Source organism: Brassica napus, chromosome C1 (genome assembly GCF_020379485.1).
Source record: "Brassica napus cultivar Da-Ae chromosome C1, Da-Ae, whole genome shotgun sequence".
NCBI classification, from domain to species: Eukaryota; Viridiplantae; Streptophyta; class Magnoliopsida; order Brassicales; family Brassicaceae; genus Brassica; species Brassica napus.
Genome location: NC_063444.1, coordinates 20,773,097 through 20,781,327, shown reverse-complemented (window position 1 = coordinate 20,781,327; position 8,231 = coordinate 20,773,097). Strand labels below are relative to the sequence as shown.

At 33.2% G+C, this 8,231-nt stretch overlaps 1 long non-coding RNA gene and 1 pseudogene across 2 annotated transcripts; one reads left to right on the top strand and one right to left on the bottom strand.

Annotated features, from left to right (window-relative positions):
• Positions 1-3,824, bottom strand: LOC111201721 (annotated as a pseudogene).
• A 1,320-nt stretch (positions 3,825-5,144) lies between these two features.
• LOC111201932 lies at positions 5,145-8,034 on the top strand. Of its 2 annotated transcripts, none has more exons than XR_002654869.2 (4): positions 5,145-5,794; positions 6,108-6,173; positions 6,254-6,400; positions 6,481-8,034. It is a non-coding gene; the product is annotated as an uncharacterized LOC111201932 (long non-coding RNA). The 2 variants fall into 2 exon arrangements; XR_002654870.2 differs by having other exon boundaries at positions 5,158-5,794; positions 6,573-8,034.
• The last annotated feature ends 197 nt before the right edge of the window (positions 8,035-8,231 follow it).

The window sequence follows — 8,231 nt, the reverse complement described above, 5'->3', positions numbered from 1 at the left end:
CCTTGGCGAAGAAACTCTCCGATTTTCCTCCGGTGTCTTTTTACGGCTGTTCTTCATTGATCCGATCTGGTTCCGTTTGTGCCGGTCAGCTTCTCTGGTTCTCAGAAATTGTCCATGTCGAGACTTCCTTATCCGCTGGGTCATTCGGTTAGGACATGTCTCGTGTTTCCATGTGTTTGAGCCCGTCATCCCAGCACTAGAGCCAAGCGCGTGGTCACTTTGCGTTCTTGTGGATGTGCTCTTCCGTCGTGTGGTGACCCGGAGGGCAATGCGTGGAGATGTGGCTGCTTATCACCTCGTTTTTTGTGCAGGTCTTTGGCGTGTGGTTCTTCGGAGATTCTTGCGTCTCAATAATTGCTCGGTCTTGGTGATGCAGGAGTTCTAGGCCTCTTGAGAGGCTGCTGTTCGTGTTGGTCAACGCTTAGGAAGTCTGCCTCTAGCTGTTCTTGGTCGAGTCAATCATAAAGAGCAGATCATCGGAGATGCCAAAATTATCGTGTTCTGACTCTCAGATTAACTGTGGTTCTTCTTTTTGCGGCAAGCGGTTGTGCGGATTAGTTGAGACCTCCTCTGATAACAGCTTTTTCTTGTTGTGTTTGTCTCCGGTTTTGTCAAGTTTGAGTTATTGTTTAGGTTTTTATTTTTCTTTCCTCTGTTTCTTTGTTACCTTTGTAATTCTGTCAGAAACTGAAAATTGGTAATAATATATTTACATTTTTACCAAAATAAAAATAAAAAATAAATACCCAGATCACATCAAATTTAAAATTTACCAAAATTGCATTGATTTCATCCAAGTTTATGATATAACTAGGGGAATTCAGCGCTACGCACAGGATTTGATGGATCGATTTTATAAAAAATATAATCCTTTGTAAATTTTTTTTATGTTAAGTTGGGTGTAAATATAATTATGTTGTCTACACTAAATTTTAATTATATAACTAAAAATGATCAAATTCTTAGTATTGTTGCTAATTTAGTATTGTTTTATATTTATTCATTGTGTTGTCCAACTAATTTGAAATAATTAAAACTCAGTATTTGCTGTATTTTCAATTTTGGAAACTAACGAAGGATGAGAAATGTGAAATTAAAATTACTTAAACTTTCTTTATGCATTAAATACTTTTATCTTATTTATTTAGGTTTTCATATAGACAATTGTTAAACTTTAAAACTTATTTAAAACTTAGTTATATTTTTAGAGTCATTGAGTTCCTATTTCTCTCGCATCCTTTTTCAAAGACAGTATTTATTTATTATTGTATAAACCGGCTGTTTACATTTTCTATGTCAAACGATAATAGATTATTTTGGCTAACTAAGTTTACGGTTATATAATTTGGTTTGATCGAGTACCAAGGTTCTTTTATTAGACTGACCAAAGAAACCAAAATTTTCTTAGCTAGATTGTTTCGTAGAAAACGGTTTTAAAAGATTTTTTTTGATCAAATTACAACATAATTGTTTAACAAAAAATTGCAAGATAATTAAGAAAAATAAAATTGCTAAACATGGTTTTTGATTGAAACTGATTGTTTAAACGGTTTATTTTTTAAGTAAACCAAACTATTTTATAATAAAGAATGAATCGAGTAAAAAAATGCATGAATGACAAATATATTGCTGGTCTCCAAACCAGTTCATAAGAACACATTACAGATAAAATAAGACGCAAACCAAATAAAACCAAAGAACAAATTTTTTTTTTTTTTTAAAACACCACCCAAAGTTTGCTTTAAATCTTTTAAAAGAAACACCACATTACATATAGAATAAGACGCAAATCAAATAAAACCAAAGAATAAATTTTCCTTTTTAAAGAAAAACACCACCCAAAGTTTGCTTTAAATCTTTTAAACCGGGAAACCGTATCTCAACTGAAAGATCTGACTCTTTTGTTTTCTTTCTTCCTTCTTATTAATAATAAGCGAAGCTTTTCCTCTGTATAAAAAGATTACTCGATGCTACTTACACCCCTACTGGCCTCTCACCTTGTAGATATTCAGAAAGTTTACTTCTTCCATATATCAGTGGACGGAAAATAAGAAATCGTGTTATAGTGTTAAATCTCAATCACGATCATTAAAAAGTATTTTAGTATTCCTTTGACACTCATATCTGCCAGTTTATATGTAAGGAAACAACATTTTTGATTCTTTCTGAAAGTCAAAGCATCATTCACGTATGCTTTGAAAGGTTATTCTGCGCATAATGCCTCATTATATTTCCCTCATGTTGACACATCTAATGCCTCATGTTGAAGGATAAAAATCTATAGTATTAAGAGTGAAAATCATGAAAAGGGGTCCAAGTGAAATCCTTTATGACCTCAAGCTTTATTCTTTTGTACTTCTCTACTGTTATCACACACAATCATCAACTTCCCTCATTTCCATCTGTATTTCTGTCATCATTTAGCATCCAATTTTTTTTATGATTTGTCTTGTCATAGCTTACTACTACCCAGTTTTTAACACATCCTTGCAACTTCTCGCTATGTCCTGCTTGTATCTCGAGTTCGTCAAATTTGAAGACAATTCCTTTTTATCTCTGAAACTCTTCAATTGAGGAACATTTTTCTTTATCATGCTTCCATCCTAGAAACAGTGAAACCAAAAAGTTTACTGCGGGTCAGCAGAAAAAGAAACTCTTGCCTTACTTTTTCCTTCAACTATATAGAACCTCTCAATCCCTTGAGATTAAACAAAAAACTAACTATTAAATCCACTTAAATGACATGAAGTCTAAGCAACATGTGAAGCCTACCTCAATTCTAATGAGAGATATTCCACTCAGTTATCATAACGTCGGTGGGCTCATTAAGCTGCTTGATCTGCCACATAACAACCTATTTTTCATTAAAATCTTCTTGATACATCAACCAAGAACCGTTTTAGAAATCAAAGGAATAGAAAGAGACCTACCTCACTTGGTGCCAAACTATTCTCCTAAAGTAGCGTCTAGAAGAAACCAAATGCCTTCCACTCAACGTCCTCCCTAAAACATCTGCAAAGATCATTGTCCCTATCGCCACCACAAGCATGCCTTGCTTTGCAAACTACATAACTTAAACATCATCTTCATCATCATCCTTAACAACCCCCATTTTACCATGAACCAAGAATTCTTCAGCATCGCACTTTAAATAACAGAGAAAGTAATCAAATTCTTTGCCGTACAATGGAACTTTCTCCTTCGTCAACATGGTCCCCAACCTATCCACAACTATACTCACATCGAGTTTGTTCTCATTGCCAGAAACCACAGGCCCACAACACCAACCACAAATTCACCTGGTTTGGGATCGTAATACTCTGCAAGGCGAGTCTCTCTGTCTCCCGGGAAACCTCGGATTCATCTCCTTCTTCATGCTTTAATAATTTCAGAAAGGGCTCATGCAGGACCTGGCCATAGCCTGATTTCCCACACTGATTCTCATCCTCCTCTGCTGTCGATACATGACTAGGCTTGTTCAATATCTGAAGCTCTTCCTCCGCCACGATCCTCCCCTTTGTACATTGGAAACGACGTCTTGTGAGCAAAATCTCCGAACAGAAAAATCGCTAGATTTTTAAGAAAAACAGAATTACGTCTTATTAGTGAAAATTATTTTAGTTGGGAATTCATGTGAACACAGAATCTACGGCTTTCACATCCCCACCGTCTGTGCCGTTTTCTATTCTTTTCCACTGTCGTAATTATTCTCTCCGCCGTCTCATTCGTTCACTTTACTCCCGGAGCAATCGCCAGCCCCGACGAAAGACAGAAACCACTTGTGGATCCAAGGAGGGGGTGAGTTTAGGGTTCCGGCGATCCATCGAGGGTTCTTATGGCTCCGGTTGTTGATGCTAGGCTCGATCGTACAGATCAAACTAAAGACAATGGCTGAGAATCCACCTACTACAATGGCGGAAACCGAGAGGCGTTCAAAAGGATGATTCTCAAGGGATGAATCCTCTGCTTTTTATAGATAGAGATACACCACCTTGGAAGAGAGATAACAATTAAATGAATGATTGAGAAAGTAAAACCTCTGAGAAGAAGAATCGCAAACGATTAGTAGCAGCTTCAGAGCATGATTATTGGAGGGTTCTTAGAGTGAAGTTCTTAGCGGAATATAAGAACCCGTCTCTTAACTTTTAACTAAAAAAGTTAAGAACCAGCTCTTAAAACTCTTATTTAAGAAATGGTTCTATTTAAGAGTTGGTTCTTAACTTTTTTTAGTTAAAAGTTAAGAGACGGGTTCTTATATTCCGCTAAGAACTTCACTCTAAGAACCCTCCAATAATCATGCTCTCACGTCTTCAAAGCGCGAAGGCTCCTAACGGGCCAAGATTATCTTTGTTCTAAGCCCAAATAACTATATTTAAAACCAATAAAATCTCCACTCATGTAAAGCCCATCTGAAATCTAAACGAATATAGAGTATTAGTTATGGGAAGAGGACACGTGGCAGCTTCTCCTTTTCCTATTTACCGACGTGGCAGCCGGAGAAGGAGGGAATAGTCTTATTTATAGTAATAGACTAGGTTAAGACCCGCGCCATGTGCGGAATGAATATTATATATATACATTATTTTAAGTATTATATGTTTTTTTATATATTATGAAATAATAAATATATATTGAATAATTAAAAATTCAGTAACTATTACATATATAATTAAATTAGTGCGAACATATAAATTTTTTTAATCCAAAAAATATTTTTTTTTATTTGATAGGATATATAATTAAATTTAAATTATATTAACTTATATAGTATATTTTTAATATTAATGTTTATTAAATGATGTTTTCTACTCATATGTTTTTTTTTTATCATTTGCATATTTTATAACAAAAAAAATGAAATTACTGATATAAAATTTTTATTGTAGGATTAATAGTCTTAGTAATTTATAATTTTTAAAAAATAAGTTGTCAATGTTTGTTCAAAGCTTTTATCAAAATTAATTGTTCAAAGTAAATTTCAAAATTAAAATATTTATGTATTTTATATGGTATATAGTTTAGTTTAAAATGATATATATGTCTATATTTTAATCTTAATAAATAATTAAATTAGATTTTTTAATTATATGACTTTCTAATCATTTGTATCTTGTCATACCAAAAAATTTTAAACCATGCACTACAAGAAATATGAGTATTAGTAGCAGTTCGCGGTAGCACGAATTCACGAACTGCCACCGAAAGTCCCAAAATCTTAGCACTACTCTATTATAGCACTAAATTTGCGTTAAGATAAAATTTCATTAAGCGGGAAAGCAAAAATCATTATTATAGCTGAAAAAATATTTTGGAGCCAACACTTAGTCAATTTTTGGGTTTCCTTTACATTTTTGTGTTAAAAAAAAATAGGTTTCTTATCTCTTTGATAAAAAAAAAAAAAACTTTCTTATCTCTAGTCGTCTCTGTCCCTCTCGAGTCTCATCTCTGCGTTTCCCCCTTTACTCCATCTCGAGCTCCACCTCGAGCTCCACCACTCTGTGGTCTCCACTCACCCACAATCGAACAAGGTGGCGCCTCTTGTCCACTCTCGAGCCTCACCGCCGTGCTCTGCTCATCAATCCACCGTGCTCTGCTTCACACCGCAACAGTCTGGCCGTCGTCGCCACGTCGGAGCTCTCATCCATCGCAATCCATCACTGTGTCCGTGACCAAACGACACCACGATAGCACCTGCTCCAAATCAAGCTTCTCTGGCGCGTTCTTGCTTCAACGGAATCATGCCTCACCGTCGGAATCAAAGTGGAGAAGAGAAACAATGGCGTTTCGACAAAAGGTTTGGCTTTTTCAAACCTTTTCAAAAGAGCTTTGAGATGTCTCGTTTTCGAAAATCGATTTGTGGTTCTTGTTGTCTCTATACGTTTTCAATCAATCATTATAGGACTCATACAACTTCGAAATCGATTCTGGGTTAAGTCTCTGCGTTTTTGTTCCTTCTTTTACTCTGTCTCTTTGCGTGAATCTATGAGTGACTGTCAAATCTTAGAGTAGCACTGCCTCTGTTTCCTTTCATTTCTCTGCGTGAATCTATGAATTATATCGTCAAGTTTCTGTTCAAGAACCGGATTAAATAACCCACTTGCTTACAGGTGCTGCTACCAAGTAGTGGGCATTGGAAGATGGTACTAACTCTGTCGCTATGGCTAAGAGAAGAAGTAGGTACATATATATGTGTTATCTTTGCTCGTTTCTCTTTATTGAGTGAGTTCCTGATTTTTCATTGCTGAAACTACAGTGAGAGCCAACTTTGAGTTTTTGAAGAAACTTGGAGTTGATTGGTGGTGTTTCTACACGTGAGGTGCAGGTGGAGTTCTTCTTGTTTACGACATCAGCAGACAGCAGACTTTTCAGAGCATTGGTAGATGGCTGAACGAGCTGCACAGTAAGTAACATCACACACAAATATTCATCTTTTTCTTTTCTTATACTAAATAATCTCATCTCTTAATGCAAATATTGCAGCACACTCGGACATGAACGTTGTGACGTTCTTCGTTCATTCGTTACGAATTGGAGTTGATTGGTGGTGTTGTGTTTTACTTGTCTCTTGACAGGTGGTGTTGCGGAAACGCCTTGCCCATATCAAAAGAGAAGTTGATAAAAAGATGGTGGAGAAGAGAACTTGGTTTCTTGTGTTCTTCTGTGTCAAGCTTTGATCTGAGTTAAGTGAGATTCGGTTTGGATTAGATGGTGAAGGAAACAGAGTAATATGATGTGCTCGGCGTTAGCCCAAGTGCTACTGAGTCTGAGATCAAGACTCAGTTTGTTTATGACTAGATTTGATGGTTATATGTTCTTTTATGGAGTTCGTGTATTTCATGTATTGATTTTGTATGTTTTGATTCTTTGATGGAAAAACATGTGGTATTATATGATTTATTTGTGTTTTATTAGAGTAAATTATATTTATTAATCTTATTGCAATTATATTATAAACATTATGCTTAAAAATTAAATTATCATTTTACAAATTTAGGGATATATAATTTTAACAAAGTGACTAGCTAGATTTATTTTTAACCTCTATACCCTAAATATATTTTTAATCTCTAAACCCTAAAATTAATCATAAAATATAAATTTTAAACTTTAAGAATTTATATGAATCAATATAAATATACTAATGTAACCTGAATCCATCTAATACCCTAAACATTAACCTTCAAACTTAGATAATATAACAATGCAAAACTGATTTTATATAATTAATTAGATATAAAATCATCATTTATTGTAAAATAATTGTATTTTTAATTTATATGATTGAGTGTAAAATTAAAAGATAAAAATTGATTAATTAGAGTTTTGTTTTAAAATATTTATATATATATATACTAGTTTAGGGGTTCATATGTTTAGTGTGATACTATTATATCAAGTTTGACGTAGTCAAACCTTAAACCCCTAAACTTTGCTCCAAACCCTAAACCCCAAAACTTAACCTTAAACTATAGACATATATCATAACCCAAATTAGTCATATACACTAAACTCTAACTAAAAATCTTAAAATTTTAAATGTATATCATACCACCGATCATATACCCTAAATCATACTTATATCATAAACTCACATCTTTAATCTCTAATTTTAAATATAAAAATAATATAAGTAGTTGTTAAAAAAAAAAAATTTATATAACCAGTTGTTACAAAAGTTAAATTTTAAAATCTTAACCTCATACTTATATAGCTAAACTCTGAATCCATACTCCAAATTTCAAACCATATATAATAAACATAACCTTTAAACTTTAAATTTTAATATTTTAGTTCACATTTAATCATATACTTCATTCTAAATCTTAACCCTAAACCCTAAACCAAATACCTCATATTAACATATATATATCATAATACATTAAATCTTAATTTTTAAATAAATTATATTCATACAAGAAAAACATACTACTCCAAACTAACAACATTTCACATTATACATTTACAAAATAAAATTAAACCACCAAATAATAAACCAAAAAATACAATCTAATCTTTTCAGTCAAACCCTAAACCATATATATATATATATATATATATATATATATATCATACCCCAACCAAATACCTCAACATATAATATTAATTAATAAATTTTTAAAACTAAACCGTAAAACATTGATTATAAAATCTTCGTTTTATTCAAACATCAATTTTAAAAAGTTATAAACCAAAAGTCATCAAAATGTTGAAAATAGAACAACAAAAGATAA